Source organism: Pseudopodoces humilis, chromosome 1 (assembly GCF_049639895.1).
Source record: "Pseudopodoces humilis isolate 2021_Gansu_Grassland_sample_001 chromosome 1, ASM4963989v1, whole genome shotgun sequence".
NCBI classification, from domain to species: domain Eukaryota; kingdom Metazoa; phylum Chordata; class Aves; order Passeriformes; family Paridae; genus Pseudopodoces; species Pseudopodoces humilis.
Genome location: NC_142200.1, coordinates 123,592,102 through 123,617,072, shown reverse-complemented (window position 1 = coordinate 123,617,072; position 24,971 = coordinate 123,592,102). Strand labels below are relative to the sequence as shown.

General features: G+C 34.9%; 1 protein-coding gene across 7 annotated transcripts in view; it reads right to left on the bottom strand.

The window, feature by feature from the left end:
• Positions 1–14,804, bottom strand: part of DGKB (diacylglycerol kinase beta) — a 407,361-nt gene extending 392,557 nt beyond the window's left edge. For 4 of the 7 annotated variants that reach the window (XM_088052641.1, XM_088052640.1, XM_014248393.2 and 1 more), the window contains exon 1: positions 14,316–14,705. The gene's annotated coding sequence lies outside the window, so the exon portion shown is untranslated. Of the gene's footprint in view, positions 1–14,315; positions 14,707–14,753 lie in introns of those variants that run through there. The other 3 variants (XM_088052622.1, XM_088052624.1, XM_088052617.1) reach the window with 3 other exon arrangements.
• Positions 14,805–24,971: the final 10,167 nt, after the last annotated feature.

Genomic DNA, 24,971 nt, shown 5'->3' with positions numbered 1-24,971 from the left:
CTGTCAATAGCAGTGAAATATCTTTGCTTTCAGTAAGTTAATTCCAAAAAAGCACTGATAAAATAGGGTGGTATTACAGAATTGGAAAAAAACCGCTCAGCTGGACTCCTTACCAGGCCTGAGGAGTATGACAGTAACCTCAAAGCAGAACCAGTTTATATCTGAAAAGTGTCAGACAATTTGTCAATAGGGGAAGAATGGCTAAAGCTGCCTGCAGGCAGAATAATGTAGCTGAGGATCTTTTATTAAAACTGTGGCCTCTATTCATTTCATTCATTTTATCTACAGCTCAGTCCACAGCTTGCTGTTGGCAGCATGTTGTTGCCTGACATCTATAGTGCACAAATTTTAGCATCAAAGTACCCTGAGAAAAACACTTTTAGGCCAGGTTTCTAAGAAATTGAGGTTTGTACAGTAAGACATAAATATATATAGGCTTTTCTTTTAATTGCAGCTAAATTGATTGATTGGGTTGATTTAAACCAAAAAATTACAAACTCTAATATGATTGTATGCATAATAGGTTTGTGAAATTCATGGTTAATTATCATTAACAATCATTAATGTCTCCCACTGAGCTCAACTCCCATTAGAAAACAGAAAGACAGAACGAATATGAAACTCCAGATATGGGGCAGGGGGAGGAACAGAGACAGTCACCCTTTAATGATAGTTTTCACTATATTATGCGTGAGATAATTCAACCAAGAGACAGGGTTTTTTGAAACCATGCTTAATTCATTTTGCTGCCAACAGAACTCCTGTTGACGTCTTTGTGCTGTGTCACCCAGCACTGAAAAATGCTTCTGTCACACGGAAGGGCACTTTAGCGTATCTCAGGCTTTCTGACAAACATTGTTCTCACAAAGCAAATACTTCATCCTTTCTTATGCAGCTCTTTGAAATCAAATTTCAGGGCAAGAATCACTCAAGAGGAAAGAGAAAGCTGAATGCAAGAACTTTGGTGAATGGAAATAGGAAGATGAAAACAAGCAAAGAAAACTTATCCAATTGCAATTCAAAATGATTTGCTTCACTTTAGAAAAATTAAATGAGAAGAAAAACAGTTGGTACTCTTTTGAGGCTATAAAAATGAAAGTATAATTAATAAAACCTTCTCTGTTTTACTAAATTAGTTATAAAAGCCTCAATGTTACAATTTCTTGCTGACATATTTTTCTTTCTTGCCTAGTTGTTGGATCTGACCTTATAGTCTAACTTATAGTCTAGACCTTATAGTCTAAAATACGTAAAACAAATCATCTTCCAGGAAAGTTCAGAAATTCAGTTGAGTGGAGGGGATTTAATAAATAAAGTAGGATTCTACTTTTGTACAGTTTGCACTTGAAGGTTTTCATGTACTTCAAATTACTTTTTTAGTCCAAAATAGATGTCTGAATTGGTAAACAAAATGTTGCTGCTACCCGATGCATTCCAACACTTATTCAATTATTCAGTAAATATTGCTACAGTTTGGTCAGATTCTAAACTCTTTAAAACTTTGTTGCTTCAAAAGGAATTTAAAAGTGAACCAGAAAACATCTCAATGCTATTTTATTTAGGTTAATTCTTGATTGTCCAAAATCATTATCAGTTTGGTGCTCTCTTCAAACCATTTTTTTAACTGACTTTGTCATCAAAGTGTTCCATTTCCAAAACAGGGATTAAATTTGAATCTCATTAAATTCACCACATAAGTAATTTCAATGCATACTGTAAGTTTCATCCTGAAATCCTATTTCTGTGTATGTCTTGTTTTTCTCATGTTTTTGTGGTTGACTCCTATTTATCTGACTAGGTGTGAGTCACTTTCATATATACATATTTTTAGTACTTTAGAGTTTATGAAGCATTTGCCTGTGCAGATGTCTGAACATATTGCTGTACAAGTGCAAATATCAATATGGTACAGGATTCTTCAGAATTTTTAAATTAATAGGTTTCTGTTTAGGATATTATGTAACTGATAGAAATTACTTATACTCAGCACTGAAATACAAAAGAAATATCTGACTATATTATGACTCCAACAGTATAAATTAGTATTACTTACACTGAATAGATCTGTAAATTCATACTGGTTCAGGTAGTAGGATGAAAAGCAATACAAAGAAGGAAGAAAAAGAAGAAAGTTAAGCTATAGCAATGAAGGAAAAATAAAAAAAAGGAAAAGGGGACAAAAAATGAAAAAAAACCCACAGAACATTTCATGTATATGTCTACACAAACACGCAAAAATTTATGCAAAAATTTATTAGCAAATCCCTCAAGCATCTAGCATTGAAATAAGAACTTAGAAATTCACAAGTTCACTTTTGGTCCAAAAAGTTTGCAATGGGTACATTATAAATTGACAAATTTTGAAACTCTCTATATACAAACAAAGAGTCAGTTATAGAAAGGAGACTTTTTTCTGCACAGGGTGCAAGGTGGAAATTTTCCATAAATCAATCTTGCCAAGGAATAAACAGCAAGTGAATTTATACACTGAAACGCACATAAACCTGCCTATCTAATACAGCTACCACTTACCTATTGCATAATTGTTAAGCTTCTGCAGTCTTATGTAATACTTGTCACTGCACCTTTGGGGGTCTCTGGTGGTCATTTGGGGAGGTGGCACCTTTTTCATTTCAAGCAAAGTTCAGCTCAGAATAAGCGCAACCCAAGGCTGAGTGCCAAAGAAAATATTATTTTCTTACATCTGCAGCTCAGAGACATATTCTCAAACAACTGCCATGCAGGACATCAAATTCAAAATATTTTCATAAGCTTTAATCAACACCTGCGTAACACACCTGATAACCTCTATTTGCATTCAGACGAGGGGTTAAAGGTAAGAATGATACCATTAGCTTTCATCCACAACAGAGATCAAAGGAGGGGACAGAGAATTCTGCCTAAAGACTCAGAGAATTCTGCTTAAAGACATCACATATATACTGAGCTGTAACTGAGTTAGGCTAATGAGAATTAGCCATGGGAAGCTCCACTTTAGTCTTTCACGTTGTGTGTGCCTTCAATTGTTCTTATTTTTACCCAAATATGTGTAATACACACACTCACGCAAAAGAAAATAATTCTGACGTCACGTTAGGAAAAGAATATCCATGAAGGAAGTTTGGATATGGAATTTTCTTTTCCATCATCACTGGCCAATGGAGAGCCAGCCTTACTCGCCTAACCTTTCAGATGAATCAAGCATGACTCAATCATATGTCTATGACATTACATTACTGGCAAGTATTTGATAATGGCAAGGTATGATAATGAAAACTCGCATCCTTTTTCTTCTTCTGGTATCTGTAAGAGAAAAAAATCCCAACCTGCATCAAAACAACACCAAACACAGTCTCAATACATATATTGAATGCACATGGCTAGAGGATAGAGACTTTCACAAGCAGTAGTCTTGAATTCTAACCTGTAGTTGGAGATTTCAACCAATATTTTTCACAATCTAGAGTTTTTTTGTTATCCAGGCTTTGACATGTTATGAATAAAAGCAACCTTTCAATTTTTTTCATTCCTCTGTTCTCTAAAAATACAAAGGGCAAAGCAAGCTTGTTTCTAACGCACTTTTGATTTCTGATCACACTGAAGTGCAAAATGTTTTTGCCATTTACTTTAGAGTCAGGAAAGGGGAGGAGGAAAAAATAATCAATAAACCACCCACAAATATCACAAACCACAAGGACTATTTGGCTGAAATAATAGTTCAGTGAGGAGCACTGGATTAGACAGGAAATCGCCTGCTTTACCAAATAAAGCCAAATAAATTTGTACACATTGCTGTACTGCCTCTTAGCTTCAACAGAAGCAAAGGAAAGAACTTCACCTAACTTTACCTCATGATTGGGTAGGTCTTCTGCAACAGGATCTCTAGGTTCAAGGCCCTTGAGGTGAAGGACATGTAGAAGGGTAGCCTTTGTTTCTTGAATGTCAGAATCCAGGGTTACTGCATAAAAAGCAACAAGTATTTCCTCCTTGGCTGCATTTTAAGATGATAGCTCCATCTTTGAACTCAGGCAAACAGGTTTCAAAAGGGAAGCTTCCAGAGATACCTGACCTTTTGCAACTACTATTCTCTACTAGATGGTTAAGCATGTTCCTCCTCCTGGAGACCCAAAGTAATTTTCCAGCAGTTGTTTTGTTGTTTTGGTTGTTCTTTTTTGTTTTCCCTTTTGATTGTTCTGTTTTTTTGTTGTTTTTTTTTGGGGGGGGGTGTTTGGTGGGTTTTTTTCTTTTTTTGGAGGGTGAGGGGTAATGGGGATTTTTTTGTTGTTTTTAGGTAACAGGAACATGGCAACCTATTTTTGTCATCAGAACAGCTCTCTCCGTTACTCCGCAATTAATCTATTTTCTTAATTTCAGTTCACAGTCTACGAGGCTATTCAATCTGCTTAATCCTTGCTCAGCTGTAAGAATGACTGCTGTTACATCTGCAGCATTTCCTTTGCCAAAATGATCAGGGAAGCCCATTAGGTGAATCGGACACACCTCACTTTGGCCAAAAGGCACTATCCATCAGTTTCTAAATTATATTTATTTGATCTGGCTTTCTTTCTTTTGAAGATTTTTCCTTGAACTTTCTCAGCTTTAAGTCAGATTGCTAAACATAGTTGGGTGGATTGCATTTTTGGATTTCTGAAATTAATGTATTATGCATCACAGAATGGGTAGGGCTGGAAGGGGTCATCCTAGAGCACATGGCACAGGACTGCATCCAAACTGTTCTTGATTATCTCCAGTGAGGGAGATTCTACAATCTCTCTGGAAAATCTGTTTATTTATATTTTAGTTCTCAAATTATTCCATATACTACTTTCTTCCACATTCTAGAGAGATCTTCAAGTAAGGGAGCCAGATGAACAAAAAAAGTCCAGGGTCTTCTAGGTTTTATGCCCCCAGTCTCATGCACAATCACCTGCCCACCTGCACCTCTGGGCTCAAAATTACCCTCCTTAACTGAATTCTGATTGAAATAAGGCAATTGACTACACTGAGGTGGTTTGATATGCACATTTGCTCACTTTGGTTAAAAATACAACAGAGGATTTTGTCAGTCATGGCTATTTTAATATACTAATTGCATCAGTAGTCACTCAAGATTAAAAATTTAATAGCTAAAACAATTATTGAAGATAGAGTAACAAAAAAACCCCCACAGAATTTGCCAAAGAATAGTTGTCTCTTCTTTCATGCATTTTAATTTGAGGCTTCAGTGCCAGAATATATTAGAAGCACTGAGCCACCTGCTTTATTTTCTCCTTATCATTAGGCTTACTCTGAATAGTCACAGTTCTCAACAGACAGATTAATCCTCACCATGTTATCTTGCATCATTGATCTCTCTCTGAAATAAATGAAAACAGAACATCTAGCACTTCCCAGATTGTGGTATTCGGGCCTGTAAATATAATATTAAACCTAAAGGTAATGCTAAGATAATATTTTTTTTTGCTTTTAAAAATGAAATTTCTGTGGTTGCTATGGAATAAATCTTGAATAAGTTTAAAGTTTCTTTTAAAGAGTAAAACAGCTTTAGTTAGGTCATTTTTGGGATAGGATTTAGCCTCAAATCAAAACTATTAACACTGCAGTGCAGAGATGCAAATAAAAGATTCAATACAAAAATTGACACTATTTATATTTTTTAGTGCCTTGAAAATAGCCCCATAAGGGACTATAATACAATTAGCTGCCCATGAATAAAAAGAATAACTCATAAAGCAACCATACAAAAAGAATCAATGAGAAAGATTTACACTGTCCTATCTTGAATGAAGCAGTATTACTTGCATATATTTTAAAAAGTAATCAGCAGGCAGTTGTCTGAACAGTTTCTTAATATTCAGTACTTGCAGAGGTAATTCTGCACACCTTTATTCAGCCATCTAAAAAGTTTTTGAAAGTTGAGAACCTGCTGGTCAGCTTGACTAGTATCTTTCTTTGTACTGGAAGTTCCAGAAATATCTAGTACTGCACTTCATAGGTGTCCCAGTAGCTGGAGGAAACCAGGGTCACAGAAAGTCACTTAAGCAGGCTGAGAGATCATTGAAGATTACCATAAAAACTGTAAATGTACAGACTTCTGTTTCAGAAATAAATTCACATTTTCTGACATGTTGCCACCTTCCTAAAACCCTAGATAAAGGCCTGCCACACACCCTTTATGGTGGTATTCATGGAGGGAAAAGCTACTTTTTCATGGGAATGGATGTGAGAAGTAATGAATGTATTAAGAACATGTTATTACAGCACTTTAGCATTAAAGAGCTTCTTTTTTTTTTTTTTACAGTGGTTACTAAACCAGAAGCCTAAACCTCCAGCTTGGGCACCTAGCTTGTAAATAAGTGACTTCCAAATGGTATTTAAATATATCCAGTAAGAAATACTGAGGAAAATTGCACAAAAATACCTGTAACGTTCTTGGATCATGTATGCTCTATTAACTGCAAAGATATATTTTCTTCCAGGATTAACATAAGTGAAGAAGCCAGAGGGAAACAGAACCTTATGTTTGGGAACTGCAAAGAAATTATTATTTAGTCAGGGGATACATCCATGCTGACAAATAGGTAGATAGGTCCTGAAATAGGTAGATAATTTCAATGAAGAATAAAATATATAGCCAAAACCAATGAAAAACGTTTAAGAACACAGTTAATTACTTGTTAACACATTAACCAATTGACATCAGGAAACAGATAAGCAAAACAGCTGATCAACTGGAAAGACAAATCAAAATGTGTTGGCATTTTTTAATACATGGATTTCTACTCTTCACTTAAAAAAACACCAAATACGGACTAATTTGAATTTAAGTTTTCAGGACAGAGAAAGTTCCCTTTCTCTGAAAAGAGCATTACCTATATACTAACAAGACTAATAAATGGTCCTCTGCAGCATTAGAGTGAGTCTCCCCTTTGGGAAGGAACAGAATTAGAGAAATATTTAGACAGCACTACCACTGAAACATTTATAATCAAATAACAGTGAAGGTGGACTGGCTACAGCAGGAACAACAATTTGTTTTGGTTGGTGGTATAGAGCCTATTGAGAAAATTTGGAAACTGATTTAAGAGATGAAAGCCTTTGGAAGAACAGTTTTGTAACCACTCTAAAAGAAAAGTGAGCTTTATTGGCAAAAAAGCAAGGCATTTTAAATGAAAAAAGAACCCCACAAAATTTCATCTCCCATGACTAAAGACTAAAAATATAACCCTTGTCTCCTTTCTTGTAAGTAAAAAAAAACCCATTTATCAGTTATTTCAGCAACTTTAATACATTAAAATTATTCTATTTTGGTTGCATCAGAAACAAAAGGCAAAAAAAAGAGAAGGAATTTGTCTGGCTGTACTTTGGTTTGGGCTTGATACATAGATTTCCAGTCAAGTGAAAAAATTTAATTTTTATGATGGATCATTTTTAGTAAGGAGTTACCCTGAGTCTTTGGCAGGTCATGAAACAGTAGAAAGAAAAAAAAAATAATCTTAGAGTCTGCTCTTATTTTTATGGGAGCCAAGACTCCCTTACAGCTATATCATAGGAAAACATCCTTGCCATTTTATTCTTTATTGCTTTAGTGTATGAGCCACCATAATTTTTAGATTATAGGGAATTTTAAAGAACACGTGACTATGTGCACATATGAATCAATGATGCCTTTGAAGTTTATACTTCACAGGAAGTTGTGTCCTAATATTACATTTAAGATATGTAATGGTATCCATCATTGTTGGCCAAGACAAATATCACAGCAGTCAAAAAGCAGAGTTCTTTCAACAGTCAGTGGAAACTGTTTATCAAATCCTGTATCCCACATGGCCCAAATAATAGGATTCTCCACACTGTATAAGTGGAAATGTTAGTGAATCCAAAGATGAAGCAATAAATGACTACATTTGAGTAGCATTTTTTCCCCAGTAAATAGTACTCCTTCTTCACAAAAAAAGGATGCCAGTTCTTTTCATTTTTTTTTAACAATAGTTACACGACTGATGAAAGAAGACATATTTAGCCTGTGTTATCATTGAAAAAAAATACCCCAAATATCTTTATATGTGTTCTTTTTCCTTTTTAAGATCAGAATTTTCTATAATCATGCTGGATAACATCACAAGGGGAATTATTTTTTTAATGGTAATTTCCCTCCATCAAAGGATATGGATACAATCAAACCTGAATTAAACAAAAGAACAGGCAGCTGAGGAGAGCATGAAGTGTCAGCAGTCTTTCTCTTCATTGGGATTCCATAGCAACTACAGTTAGCTTATACAACACATGACTGTGAATTTTAAACTTGCGTATTTCTGTATCAAAGTCCCAAACTTCAGCACACAAGAAGTGAGTATCTATCAGTAGCAACACAAGATGAAAAATGGTCATGCTCACAGTGCTGGGAACACATCTCAGATGGCACATAGCCCTGAAATTCAACCATGTTTCCTTTTGCATTGTCCCTTCACACACTTGGCAAGCAGGATCAGCAGGACTCAGATAAACCAGCCAAGTAAGAGAACCTAGGTAGCTTTGTCATGCCAATTCCATTGTTGGGGTTTTTCTCCCCCCTCAGATTCTGCCATATAAACGCTCACTGAAGGCAAGAGCATTTTTCATAAAGGCTTATCCCCGTATTTTGACGTTACAAGCAGCTGTGATTAGCCATGGCACACACACATGTGGGAAAGTCACAGGCCTTTCTCTTGGTTTGAGCAAAGGCCAAGGTAGCTGCTGCCAGGTACTGCAATCCAGGATTCCTCATGCCTTTATTGCCCATTATATGAAGACAAAAAAACGGTAATTTCTCACGTCACAACCAGAATTTTATTCTGGTCTTCTGTCATCCCACAGGGTTTTCAAATTAACATTAAAGATGACACACTAACTTGTCTGCAAAAAGGTACTTCCAATTAATTCTCCAGGGCCACCATCAAGGAGTGAAGCTCTTTTCTGGTGAGCCTAATGGCAGTATTTTGTGAAAATAATCAAGGAAATAATTAGATTAAAACTCATGATGCCACAAAGTTTTACAGTGAAGGAAAATTTTATCTATTGTTTATATATTTGTATATATTGAATTTAACCCAGTTACAGTTTGTGTGATTGATTTGAATTCTGCAACAACTGTACAATGAACTACCTGGAACCTATGAGCTATTGTATTTATAAAGGAGAATTGAGTGTTTTCACATGGTGAATCATAATTCTTCCATATCCCCTGTTCTTTCTAGGATGAAGTAGACTGTTTTCAGCATTAATTATTTCAACATTCTGCTTCAGCATAGTAAGATATTTTCCCTGCATTATCAATAGCTTATACGAGGATACTGCTTATATAGCAAAACTTTCTAAGTAACTGTCTGTCTGAAGTTATTTGGCATTCAGAAACACCCAGAGGAAAAGATGTTTGTATTTAGCAACATTTTCTTATTAAAAGAATGAAAACAAAACTTCTTTTATGGGTTTTTTTTCTGTTGTTTTCTAATGTAATTTTATAAAGAATTTCCAGTGTCCGTAGTAGTCAAGAGACAAGTATCACGCAGTCCATAGGTCAAGGCATTAACAGAAATTCAGGTTAACTCCTGCTGGTACTTCAGGTAGAGGGAGAAGAAAAATAAAGCATATTTGGATAGCCTCCTCTTCTCCTTTTAGGTAATTCAGTACATATTTAGACATACAGAGTCTCTTTCAAATCTCTGGAATACAAAAGCAAAGCCTGCTTCATCTCTTATTAACTTTGATTATTTCCAGTTTAAACTGATAAAGTGGTTACACTGCTTGCTTACAGTCTATTTTAAGATTCATCTTCATGGACCCCCTGGCACTCAAAGTGCTTTGCATGTTTCACACGGCTTTGAAAACCAAGTATTTAAGTAAACCAAATTTAACATTAGTATTTATTTTTCATTCTTCTTAGCACCAGTAATGTCTGCTAAATAGAACTCTCCCTTCGCACTATGCTTCCTCTCAGAAGAGTCACTGGTAATGTATACTGAAGGATAAAAAATTTTTACTTTTCCTATATTGTGCAATCAGCCGAGTGCATCCGGCAGAAATCAAGCCTCAAGCTAAAGTTGTACTGTTGGACCAGTAAAAACTAAATGTTATCTGAACTGCAGATGCTGGAAAATACCAGTGCTATTTCTTCTGAGAGATTTGTAATCTAATGAATTAAAGTAATTTTATTATTCTGCAGCCACACATGCAATTTATGTGCTGCAGAATGATAGCCTCTAATAACAAGCCCAGTAAAGACAAACTAATAAAAAACTGTGCTTTATGCTTTCCAGAAAGCAGACACTACACTGACATCAAAACAGCAAGTTTAAAACTAGAGGGCAAAGGCTTTATTGTGTAATCTTCCATCAAGCTAAACACTGTCTGGGCACACCATATGATTCTTCTTCATCAAGACTGTTGTCATTTTGCTGTGCTTTCCACTACTTTCCTCTTTAGAGTGGTTAATTTCATTTCACTCCAGGAGTGAGGGTTAGGGAGTAGGAGTTTGAAGAGGTGGCATGAAGATAATTTTAGAAAACAAACCAAAACTTTTCTAGTGAAAGACTTTGGCAGCAAAAATTAAGAAACCAGATTTGCTTGTGACAAGTTGACCCCATTTCCAACTCAAATATGACTTTACTATCGCTTTTATGTTTCTTTAACAATTTCTGCTCCCTGCTAAACTTTATTTATATACTTCTCTTTTTTTTTTTGCATTTCTCTATCATATATACCCAGAATAAACAAGATAACATTTTCTTTTCTGTTATCAGCATTTCTACTGATGTACTTAAGAAAATTCAGTGTTTCTAGTATTTGCTGCATAAAAAAACCCCCAAACATCTAATAATTTACAGTCCTTAAACAGGGAAAAATACTCATTGCTTTTCCCTATAGCTCACCTTCTCTTCCTTTGTCATCATACTCTGCTTGTTTTCTTTTTAGCCAATTTCCTGGGATACTTAAGAGAAAAGGAGATGCCAATAATGGAATAACAGTCACAAATCCCTATCAAACAAGAGCAAAACCTAAACCACACTTAAAATTAAGCATTTCTCCAGGCCTTTACAAAGTAAGTGAAGTTTCAGTTAGTAGCAGGTGATCAAGTATCTTGTAAAACAAGGAGTAAAACAGATTCAATCTTTAATCCCCTTTGAGAAATCCCTGCAGAAAATAATGACCTCTATGTTTAAGACTGTACTTTTAAAGCATTTTATATAATTCCAGTAGAATTTAAATTCAGACACTTAGAATTCTAATGTATTATTAAAAATCTTGGTGACCCCTAACAGAGTCTCAGTTTATAAAATTAACTAACTTTAGTGTGTTTCAGAAGAATTCATCTAATTTCATTAGTGTTGCATCAATATCTGCCTTCCACCCTAAGAGTGACAACACAGGCTACTAAGCACTACTAAAGACACTTCCTCAGAGGAGGAGACTTTCAGAAAAAAGTCAACAATCAACATTATATATTCCTAGCTACATATGTACACAACGTTGAAGATCACTGATAGCTTAGGAATATTCTGTAGGTCTCACACTGAGGAACTATCCTTAAATTTCACAAGAAGTATTGCTAAGTTGAAGTTATACAGATATATAAAGAAGCCACACAATACAAAATATTAGCTGCCCTAACAGTAGTTAATGTTACATTATCTCTGCTGTCTAATATTTTGGAGGGCCAAAGTCTTGAAAATATTTGAAATAAGTTAAATTTAACATCTTCACCCTGCCCAGCAAGCCACTGAAATTTATGAGCATTTTCAGCATGTATTCTCAGCATGAAATTCCTTTTAAAAAGCGGGCAGACATATGTACCAATTTAAACTAACAGAAGGATACACTTCCCTGTTTCACAAGAAAGTTCAGCTGCTGGCAAACGAGGTGACAAGGATAAGGTCTTCATTTGAATAAGATAGTGTCTTTCCCTCAGGCTGGAAACCTGTAACAATCAGCAGCACCTTCACAGTAAGTTTGTGTTGAATTCCAATTGCACTCTGCAGTTACAGAAGGAAATATGAGACAGGCTATTAATTTATCTAAAGGAGATAGAGACAAGTCTGAGCCTCAGACAGATAATATTCAGTAACATTCCCTCTCTGCTGGACATTGTGTTATTGATTCTTGGGGGCATGAGAATGCTAGTGTCAAGTCAGGAGAAAATTACTAGAATGCTATTTTTGCACTAGAGAATTGTGCCTTTTCACAATCCTAAGTAGTTTAAATAAGCAAAATACCCAGATACAACATTGTTCTGCTTGTGATAACTATATTTGCGCTACACAAGCTATACTCCTCACACATGCTCTCTGTATGTATATTCCTTCATTTTTTCATGTTTATCTCGTTCTGTTGAAGCCATATCTGGAAGTTCCTTCAATCCAAAGCTACATTATATTTTTTCCCTGTTTGATTTCTTTTTTCCCCTTTTTTTTTTCCTGTGCCATCTGGACATCACAGACACCTGGGCTAAAATACTTATTATACATATTGAGCCAAATGTATATTTGTGTCCTCAGGCTGTTGTAGCTACTACCTCAGTAAAGACATTGCTTAGCACATGACAGTACATTTTCCCTCTGTAGCCTCTCACCAGTAGAGGAGCTACACTACAGACCAAAAATAACATGGAAACCTTGACCAGGGAGTGGCTGTGGAGAGATACTTGTAGCATTTCAGTGTTACTGCAATTGCTATCATAAATATTTATTTGAACCTTTTGCCAAGGCCTTGAGTGCACCAACAAGGTTTCAACTGCCCCCATTTCACCTGAGACCTCCACCCACTTGGACTCAGTTCACACCAATTCCCTGACTAGAGAAAACAAAAAAGCAACAAAACCAAACCAACCAAACAAAAAAAGCTAACGAAGAAACCCCAAACCACAGTGGAAAATCGTGACAGGTGACTGATCAGTTACACATGCACCATTTACCAGGAGGTACTAGTTAAGAAAAAGAAAAGCAAATTCTTCTGTGACAAATGTACTCAAGAATAATTGTATTCAAATCAATATTCCAGAAGGTTGAATTTTAGGAAGACAAGAAAACAACTTTTGACAGCTTTTTTCTCAAATGTGTTTGAACTGACCTCTAGAGTATCATTCAAATCATATTAAATTTGCAGCATACAACTATAAAGAGACCAGTCTGTGACACAGCGTTTGCAACCTCAGGAAAAAAGAAATAAATATATTCGATAAAGAAAAGGTATAAGAAAGGTGCCAAAGATAGAAAAAAAGGCAGATACAAACGGGGCAATAAGCAATTTTCACAGCCTATGCCTATTTTTCTGCTAGTACATAACTTAATTACTTCAGAAGTATTGTTACAGTGGAAAAGAAAAGCTCCTTTGAAGCTCTCCTCCTTAAGCCTTCTTTTAGTCCTCCTGTAGCCATCCTCTCTTCAAAGGGGTTTTCCCCAGGGGTTAGCTACACAATGCAAACACTTTGGTGAGTTTATTCTACCTGATGGAGTTTTTACAAATAACTGCAAATAAGATTCTGAAGCACTGCTAAGCCTCTAACTACAACCTCAAGTGTTCAAGTCCTTTAAATTCTGGGCCAGGAACAGAGACTCTTAAACTTGAGCTGGACTAAATTACCTAAAGTGATATTTAGCTTACCAAATGACTAGATGGTCCTTTACCCACAGATTCTACTGTCCTCATTTTCTAACCTCAAAATTTGTCTCAATTTTTCATTACCTCTATGAATTCTAGCTATAAAATGAGAACTAATTTCACCTATAAGAAACCTAACCCAAAAGCAATGTTCTACAGGTTATAGTATATATATATATATATATATATATATATATATATATATATATATATATGTATAAGTCTTTAAATTTCAGCTGTCTTTAAAGACAACTTTGAAACTAACTTAGGACATCAGTAAAATATGAGTTAATAAGTGCTCAAGATATACTATATATATAAGTATTTATTAAAAAAATACAACTAGGTATTTAGTTTCAACTATTTTTAGTGCAACATTATTTTCATTATAAATTAATTAAAAATTATTTTACAGATCTTTATATACTGAAATTTAAGTTAAATGGATTATATTTTTTTCTTTTTCTCTATGTTTTAGAAGAAGGAAAAAAAACTTAACCTCCCACCCCAAAAAAATAAAATTTTAAAATTGCCAATTTAGACAGTAATTGCGAGTTGTGAGAAAGCTCTTCAAACTCTGGTATGCAGGCAGAAAAAGAGTCAGTACCCACAAGACTTTTGCACTGCTCAGTTAATGTCAGTGGGTCTTTTTATTTATCATAGTTAAACTGCAGCAACAGTACCTGATCTTTGCAAAAGATGCACCACATATCTTCTTGAGATCTGCAGCTGCTGGTCACATCCAAAACCATCAGATAGGTATAAATCCATGATCCCACCAGTAGGAGACTCTGTACCCTGGTTTGAGGAATATCTGGGAATATCACTATCTGAAGGAGACACAGTGGGCCCTAGGTCACCTCTGGCATACTGCTTTGAATAACTCTTCTGTCCCAGTGTCCTCGGGTGAGGCAGGAAGTTACAGATAACTCTTGGTTATACAGAAATCTAGGATACCTTAACTTCTGACTTCCTTGTCACTGCTTGCCTTCAGAAGAAATCTGAATCAGTCCATACACCTCCTCTCTCTGAAAAGATCAAAATCTAAATTAGACATTAGCAACCACTCTTTCCTCTTCCCTATGACCTTCCTAAGTCAACTGCCCACCCCACAAAAATACCCTCCATGACTCCTCCACAAATGCTCCTCAGCTGGTACCAGAAAATCTCCTTTTACAGCAGCTACTTCCTGGACTCATCATCGCAGCAGGAGATCATTAAGCTCTTCATTAATCCTGCTATCCTGTCCTTCTGAAAGAAAGAGTCCATTGGCTTAGGAACACAATATACAGTTTTTTGCAGATCCTGAGGTATCAAACTTAATTTCTCATGGCTTTGTGTGAAAAACACTTTTAAAGTTAATTTAAGCTTTCATCAGAGTGATTTAATATTTCATCTCATGAATCAACATTTTGTGAGAACACAAAATAATAATTTAAATTGTTGGGGGATTAGACTTTGTTTCCATTTTCTTAGAGGATGTGCAGCCAGATGACCTATGAAATGTAAACCTATGTAAGATTTTGTGCCCTTAACTGCTGTTAAAAGGATTTACATATTTCTATGTAATTAAAGAAAACATTTATGCGATGGAAAAAATTGCAGAATTTTTCAAAAACACGTTTAAAAAGTATTTACAAGTATATGACATGAAAATATGTGAATTGTTTAGTATAATTCCAAACAAATAGTATTTCCCTGATATGAATGACACATAGATGTACCTTACATCAATAGTAGTTCGTCTCCTAGAAATTCAATTTCACATCCTTGAAACCTTTTCTTTTAATTTTACAATTGCTGCCATACATTCAATAAAGTTTTGATGATAGATTATTCAATTAAAATTTGTAAAGGTACAAATAAATTAATAATCAGGGCACTGAGCTGAGGTTTTCTGTGGTTGTGAATTCTATGGCCTACTATGGCCTACTTTTTTTATTTCTTTTCACATAATCACCTCAGAAAAATGAACTGATACACTGCTAACCTTTTGTCACTTCTGAAATAACATTCTGCAAGCAAGCACTAATCTTTGTGATCCATCTTTCTTCAGCATTCCTCTTCACATTTTCATGTCTTTTTTCTTCCTCTGAAGTAGTCTAAGCAGACATGAAATCATGAAACATACAAAGGCAATAGTCACTCATAAACATTAATCAGCTAATTAATTCCAGATAATTCATGATTATTCATCAACAAATCATGAACTGAAGTGAAATTAACTATTCACAATTAGTTTATGTCTTCAGAATCTTGCATTAATTATTACAGGGTTGGTTCCTTTTGAGTCACTCCAGTTAGCCTCCCTCATGATTAACAAGGATAGCATGCAGTTACACAGATCACAGAGTTCCAGAGAGCAAGATAAAGAAAGAATAATTTAAAGTTGCTTATTTTATCCTTAATCACTTCTATACCATTATTTATAAGCAGAAAATTCGCCTGAATGAGAATGGCAGGAAAAAATTCCTATTCTAAAATTAAAGCAAGCAAAAAAACATAAAAGGTAGGAAATTATAGTTTTTAGTTCTGCCTCTCTTTCTTAAAGAAGAATTAAAATGATGTTTGAGGGTTTTCTTTACAAGCATCTAAGTAAAAAATACACATGCCTAAATATAGCTGTATTTTTCTTTCTGAAAAGTACAGCTCACCATTTGATATCTTGCATTTACATGGAATATAAAGAAGAAAATGGAATAAAATATAAATGGAATAAAGCATAAATATTTTATAATTATATTAAAACTCAGGTATTCTACTGTTTGGTTTGGGGATTTGGGTTTATTTTTTTTCATTTGTTTTTGTTCTGTTTTTTTCTCCATCAAATATGACCATTATAATTTACTTCCTACATATTTATGGAAAAGCAGGTGGATGATACATGGAAATAGAATCCCATATGCACTATAAAGACCCATCTGAAACAGTGTGACCCGTTCAAAGAAATATCTCAGGTTATTAGGTCACTTTCTTGTTTTAAATATATAATAAATATATTTTCTGATCAGAGTTTGGGGACAGTGGTGAAATCTGTGTATCAAAAATTTTTAATCTATTTCCCCTATTTTATATTACTAAGAAAGTTCTCTTCAATATAATGATCTGTCACTTCCACACATACAGCAAATTGTCCCTTTGTTGTATCCCCATTTTCACTTATTTACCGTATTCATGTATACCAAACTGGGAATGGATAAAATCCTCTTTTATGACTCTAAATACCCTCAGATTAAAATTTTCTAGAAATAATTGAATTTTTTTTTTTTTTTTTTCTGACTATACCATACATACATTGCTCCTTGTAATTTTAAAAGATGCTAACAAAATCATTTCTTGTCTCCTTCAGGAGCTACAACTGTTTTTTTTCTGGGCACTGCCTGGAAATATTTTATGTTGCATGTTTGAAGCAATGTCTGGCTAGAATCCTTTCTTGGTTAGAGTAGTTTTTAAATTTTATATAACTGAAGGCACTTAAAGGCTTCCAAGACAGAAGTGGGAAAGGCAGAACATCTCACTACGTACTAAGTGTCAAGGAATCCCTGTGAGTTGAATCCCTGCTGTCTGAATTGTTGCCTTGTACTCTCTGCTTATTGAAGCAAAGGTGGGTGTGAAGCACTGCTGAGTGCATGCTGCTTTTCACTGGGAGGAAAACCAGAGTGGAAAGGAAAATACAAGAGGGCATGTTCTATACTGTAATACCCGGGGATCAGGGCTTTAATGTACCTCATGGAAGGCATCACTCCACTTGAGGAAGCAGTTGAGAGAAACCTCTCCTGTGCTTCTTATAGAAACAACTCATACATTGAAGATTAGAAATATATGTTGGATCTTTCCAGAGGTTCAACAAAGCACATTTTGACATGGAGTTTTCATGGAATTGCTATGTAATAAAGAAATTATAGATATGTTGTTCTCAGACAAAGTTAAAAAAATACTTCCAATTGCTACAACCAGAGAATTACCATTAGTAGTCACTAAATGTCAACAGCATTAGAGAGCAGGGGCTTGGGCATGCAACATATTTTGATTACTGAAGAAAGGATGAAAAGAGTTCTTATGGACATGCCCAACTTAAAGCAAAAAGTGAGGTAATTTGGCTTGTTATAAATACCTTGCACCAAAGGGTAAACTAAGAAAAATTACTTTGCTGTGAATTTCTTGTTTACTGTTCCACAATCTGGTTTTCAGTTAGTCAGGCTTTAAAGTTATCTACAAGTTTGCCTCTGTTATAAATTCACAACTCCAATTGTTCTTGCTTCTGTTATGAACCCCTAAATTTTTCCTCTGGCACGTTTTATATTACTGAAATTTTAAAGAAAATGTGTGTGAAACTCATGTAAGGGGAAATGTGAATTTCTAACCAGACAAGTGAGGAGTGTTGCTATAGTACTTACAAATAAGCATACATACAGAGGCAGGTGGCACAGATGCTGCAAATCCTAAAATCAAAAATTCTATGTGTCACCTAGATTTTTTAACCTTATGAAATCATATGCACACAAAAAAATCAACAAAGGATGAGCTAGAAGAGAGCATAGTTTAATCCTAAATACCCAGTTTACATTTATTACATAAATAATTTAATTATGAAAAATAGATATATGTGTAAAAAATAGCCTTGCATGCTGTTGTCTCCATCAACACAGTTGCAACTTGGTATTTCTACCATTTTTAACAATTCTATGCCACAGGTATTTTATTTCTAATATCTGTGCTGCTCTAAGAATTCCACATCACTATTTCTTTAAATAAGAATATTCTAGGGGAAAATAGACTGTTGCTTGGACTGATCTAACTCCTTTGTGTCACAGTGAAACCAAAATAATCACAAATTAGGAGAGAGAAACTCTTCTAGACTTAAGGCAGAATCCTGATCTGCTGAGACAAGGAGTAGAAATTACATCTCTTGATGAAAAAAAAAAAACTAAAGAGGGCTGCATGTCCTTGGAAATACACCCTACCAAGAATGCTGCAAAAAGACATAGCCAGGAGACTCAGTAGAAATCCCAAAGGGGCATTCCATGCTTTCTGTGCACTCCATGTGTCCTGAAGCAATGCTTGATGACAATAATACTACAATTCTGTGACAATCCTGACTCTGATAGGCTTGCAGATAGAAAAATTATGTGCTGAATTGTACATTTCTGACATAAGAAAAAATACAGAGGTGATTAAGACAGGTTAAACAGAATCACAAGTTTTCTATATGCTAAAGAGGATCCCTTGATTTGCTTGAAATCTGTCATTTTCAGGTCTTCAAACGTTTACAGTTTACTGATAGCCCAGCTTCTTACATATGCAAGTTTGGTTATGAAATATTTATTGTATCACTTTGGTTATAATTCCTTATTGTAAAGCAGGATCCCCTTAGATATTTTACATGGATATAAAAAACAACCCCAGTCTCAAAGACCTTACAGGGCAACCATAAGAGAAAACAGATGGGCAGAGACAGATGGGGGAAGAGATGGAAATAATGAGACTTCTATGATGGATACAAGAAATGTAATTAGGTTGATCATTTACCCATGCATTGTAAAGTTTGCTATGATATGATACCACAGAAAGAATTTCAGAGTTCTGCATTACAGACCTTTTCTGTCTCCTGCTTTAACAAGGGCACTTCTGCCACTCAAAGCAGCACAGTACAGAAGTTACTTGCTCAGTAGTTGCTTACTCATGTACACTTTGCTTAAGTGTCTCTTGGAAATTAGCCAGCTTCTGAGTCCTTTCACAGTGGGAAGATAAGGCAGAGATAGAGTTTAAAGATTTTCTTAAAATTCCATTTTGTTAATGAAGCATCATCAGTTTGATAACATTCTCATGACTGTGATTCCTAACAGGGGAATGAGAGACAATAAAAACATATTATTTATATAAATATATTATTATTATTATTATTACATAAGTACTTTTCTCCTCCCCACATTGTTACTTTGGTAGCAGAAGGCTGAAATTAGCTCCTGACTGAAACAAATTTACAGGTCTTCAGTTGTTCACTTACATCCAGTTATGTTTGGACAATTTTGCTTTACTAGAAACTGAAGATTTAATGATTTTGTGGTATATAGAAGAAAATACTTGAAGAACGGTTAGGTCACCTTTGGTTCTGAGCATGAATCAAACTTAATCTCCACAGAAGAAACAATGATTAAGTTAAACAGACAAAATATATTTATCTTGTTTATTTCATGCTACATGCACAGGACATCTGCTCAGCTAGAAAAAAGACTTTTTTTAAGGTTAACAAATATGCCATCAAGTATCCAAATTAATCTATTGTGTTTTATTGCCAAGCAGGAATACATTTTTCTTGTCAAACACAGACATCTGGGCTTGTAGTATGAAAATGGTAAATCGAGTAAGTGGTTAAGCATACTTTCTCTCTAGAATTCAGATGTCTCTTGCACCTTAAAATATATATGAAACTCTCATTGCTTCCCAGAAATGCTAACATACATAAACAACATACAAATGCAAATATAAATCAATAAATAATAAAGGTTATTGATCATTCAATTAAAGAGGCACTTTGCAGTAAGCATCTTCATAATCCTGCACTAACACTTGATATTTGAGGAATAATAAAATTTTCTGATCCTTTAATTCTGAACATGGAGCAATTCACATTTAAAGCATAACTTTCTTAATTATGTAAAATTATGACTGAAATTCAAGGTAGGACTGACAGAAATTGTGTATCTGCCCATGAGCTGTTATGGGAGGCAATGTTAAAGCACTGCAGAGCACAACTTCACTCTGGATAAAATGGGATAATACACTGGAAAGAAGACAAAAAGTCTTCAGTTATACAATCAGATCATGTAAAGCCAAGGGTTTTTTATAGTCAGCAGCTATCAATTCCCATAGAAAAGAACATATGAATGGGATAATGCACTATCAAACTTTACATTCAACTCCTTTCATGTTCAATCTCCAAAGTACCTGGAATTCTTCATGTAAATTCCATGAACCAGTGAATTATTCTTTTCATGCACAAAACCCTAGTTTTGATTCTCTTTTCACCAACTAATAAAAAAGATCAATTCACATCTGACACTGAATTAAATGTAAAACTACTGGTGCCTTCAGGTTGAAGAGGTTTCACTTGAAAATTTGTTTTCTTCTTTATTTTTTTTTTTTCCTCTCAGAAGAGCTGTCAAGCGTCTGAGAATAAAAATAATCCAAGTATTTCATGTGAAGGAGCTAGAGCTAAGGTGGGGTAAATCAGGTAGCACCTTAACTGCAGCAGAAACTGGAGAAAATTTTCCTCTTGAAACATGCACTCAAGCCACATTCAGTTTTTCTTCAGCTTCAGTTATAATTTCAGATTTGAACTACATAGGTACACAAAAGGCTTCTGACAGTTATTATTAAAACTAATGTTCCTTTAGAATAGCCATAAATTACAGCCCAGCCAGATTTCTAGTCTATTTTTTTTCTTTCAGCAATTTCCCCTCTCCCTTTTCTTCCCATATTTTTCTTCTTTTCTTATCTGATGGTACCCAGGTGTGGGCTGATCAAATTCACTTTTGCTGTGATATTCCTCTCTACACTGAAATGCCTGGCTCATCTGGAAGCACCTTTATATGTGCTGGCAAGGACAGCTTCATCAGGCATGATAACTAGGAATCTCATGATTTCTACCTCACTGCAGGCTACTTTGTCCAGATTCAAACAGCATTTATATTTATTCTTTTATCATTTTTGATGCTCTTCACAGTTTTTCTTGTCACCCCATTCCCATCCTTCTCATTGTCAGAGACAGAATCAAAACATAACACTGCAGTTATGTCCTCTGGAATCACTTGGTGAGTGACAGATAACCTCTGGGTGGGTTGAATTCTGGATAATGAAAAAAATGTCATTATTTCCACTAAATCAACAAATAACTCTGGGGAATAAAAAGGAGTGAGAACTTGGTCCTTAATAATATAGGCATTCTGCTGAGTTGCAGCTAACTTTGTGTCCTTGTAGAAAAGTAACTGTTCTAAGAATAAAGTAGTAAAGCAAAATCCAGCATTTCTTTAGAATTTATACAAAATGCTCCCAAATCATGTTTTCTTGTGAAGAATGAAGGTAAACACCACAATGTCTCCACTTTCTCAGACACAATTTTTTTATCACATTTTCCACTTCCCCTGATGATGTCAAATGTGTTAGGTGTGTCTGTCTTTTGAATGTCTCACAAGACTGTAAAATGTTTAACAAACAGTATTCTTTTTGTCCTTCCAGCCTTCACTTTGATACTTAAGAAAACAGCCGTAACTCAGTACTGGCTACCATCTGGGCTACCTAACCTCAAAAAAACCTGTCTATTGTTTAGCAGCTTTTTTTTAAAATTCAGAATTTTGGAAGGCTAAATGGCAGGCAAAACAGATCTTTTGTTTCTATAATGAGAACCTCTGAGACTGAACACTGCAATACAAAATGGACAATACAGTAACAAATTTTTATTACTGCCACACTTCATGGCTTGATTCATGTCACAATTACACAGCATATAATGCAATACTATTCAGTGGAGCATAAAGTGTCTGCAAATTCTGAAATATTCTGCCCTCACAAATTACAAACAATAAATTTCCTTGCATTTTTTACAAATATTCAAATCAGTAATAAACAGGAACATTCAAAAAAACCCCTAAATTTACTACTGGTGTTATTTTCAGGGATGACTTTAACTCTGATTTCCAGTAAGGAATGGTGGAAATATATTTCTCAACAATACATGGTTTTCAAACAGGCTATTGTTCTACATGTACTTGTAGATGTTTGAAAGGTTACAAGATTTTAATAATTTAATTTTAGAAAGATCAATTTCATATCAAAATGTATTTTGAAATATTTGGAACCAGCTCCATTTATCTTCTGATTTTATAGGTACTATCCAGCTGTTATGTAGGGCTGAAATGGCTTCAAGTGCTTCCTGAAATCTAATAAAAATTGAGCTGTTTCAAAGGAAAAGTAGATCTTACAAATGTGTCATGTACCTAACCTTAAGCCTCTAAATGTTTCACATTCTGAATTGCTTGCTTCTAAAAACCTAAAAGAAAACATAATGCCATCAAGATTTGCATCTAAAAGACATAAACCATAAAATTAGGCTTGTGGGAAAAAGAAATAAGCTGGTTTTGATAGTGCTCATTGATATAAGACAGTGAGGATTACAAAGGGTATAAAACTAGCTTTCAGCCATCAAATCAGTAAGATATATCTCAAGATTTCAAAGTGAAATAATGATAGATTTTAGAAAGAAAAATGTACACATGAGCAATCTCCAACAGTCGTGAACAACTGAACTTGTCTGTAGGCTGGAAAAACCAGCACAAGCTTGTACTGAAATCTCATTATCTGATCGAATTTGAGAAAGTCCCTGAGCTAAAAGGTTTGGTCTCTTTCGCAGAGTTAGAAGGAATTCAGACACTCAAAAGAAACTTGCTATAATTGCCATGTGGAAACAAAACAGATGGGCAGCAAGAAATCATTCCCAAGAGCACTATACCAGGCTCTCTGGACAACATATCCATTTCACTCTGGGATTTTCTGAACATGATCTCTCATTTGTTTCATCAATGTGAGCATGGTGACTGGTGTATATAACAAACATGCCCAAACTCAGTGAAAGTCTATTGTTTGCAAATGTCTCCACCTTTGTCACATAGCAAGAAGTTCTGATGAAGAGTTAACCTGTCTTAAGGAAATACATGGTAGAATGGACTAGGAAGAAAATTTAAAAGGCCAGAAGTATCAAGTAAAACATGGCACAGAGAGTAGTGCTGACTGGTGATGGGAGTGAAGAGATACTGAGATTGGTGCTACTGAAAAAATACATTAGAAAAAACTAGAACTAGCAGAACCTGGTACTTGGGCAGAGGAGTGCACTCTTCTTGTTTTCTTTATTTTCCTAGCATTTCATTCCTCTGTTGCCATCTCTTGATTTTAGCTTTTGTCTCCTTTTCCTCTCATCTTTACACTTTCTCCTGTGTGTACTCCCTCTTTTCAGTTTCCATGTACTTAAGTCCGTTCCAAACACCCATGGTTCTACCTCTTCTCACCTTCTCTTTGCTCAGGGAGAGATAAAATATGTTTTCTAAAGGAAATTACAGACTTTAAATGTCAATAAAGACATTTAATTAGATTCATAACTTTTTGTTAAATAGTTACCCTAAAAAGCATTTGAGTTGAAATCTTAAGATATTTTCATAAAGAAACAGTGTTTTGAATATACAGAAATCAAAGATGTGTCTGGCAATATGTTTGACACAAAAGGATTTAAAAGGAAGGGAATGACATGTTGTGATGGGAATATATTATTTATTTGAAGACTATTGTCATAACATATTAATGGTAATAAGAATGGCTGTTCTTAACAGTGATGACTACCATCCTCCCAGTTGACAACACGTTCAGACGCTGTCCAACAGCACCATGGACAGTGACAAACAAGCTCCTGTGCCAAAGTTCAGCAGTGGCCACATTTCATCACTTCAAGCTCTTGACAGGAGCCCAGATGACTCATGACGTACTGAGCCTTTCACTTCCATCATGGTATATCCTCCAGCATTTAAGACATGAAACACTTGATTTGCACCAGAAGAGTATTTTAAATTTATTCTTGGATCAGTTTTACCTTCTGCTTGTAAATTGCAGTATTTTTTTTTCCTTCTCACACTAACCCTTGAAATCCTCTTTAAAATCTATCTAGTTACATTCATCTCACATTAATCTCCTATCCCCTGAGGTGAACCTCAGATTTCACTAGGAAAATGTTCCTATATGAGAATTACTTCGTTTTACAGAAACCTGAGCTTACCTAACAGTTTTCAATCAGGTAAAAGAGGTTTCTTAAAACATTATCCTTTGAGACCTTGACCAGTAATTCAATTGTGAAACAAGACTTCAGACTATATTTTAAAAGAAATCTTATGAGAGGGAAGAAATTTTCTTTAAAATTAGATTTGTTTAAAAACCACAGAGGGATCTCATGTGGAATACTCAAAATTATATCCAAATGACATTCCAATCACATATCCAAACTGCCATTCTATCTGTGCTATTTTTTTGAAGGCAAATGCAAAAGATCCTCTCCAATGCATTGACTCTGATACTCAGACAATTAGACACTTCTTAAACTGCCTTTTCAGAGTCTCACATTATAAAATGAAGCCACCTGAGTTTTATTCCATTCGTTCAACCTACATTATAAAAAAAATGTTCAAGGTTCTTCTATCTTACCCACGAAGAATTTTCAGCAAAGACTTATATTACTGTTTATAAATTGAGTTCATTGAAAGACAAAAACTCATTACAGAGAAAATAATATTCTTATATTT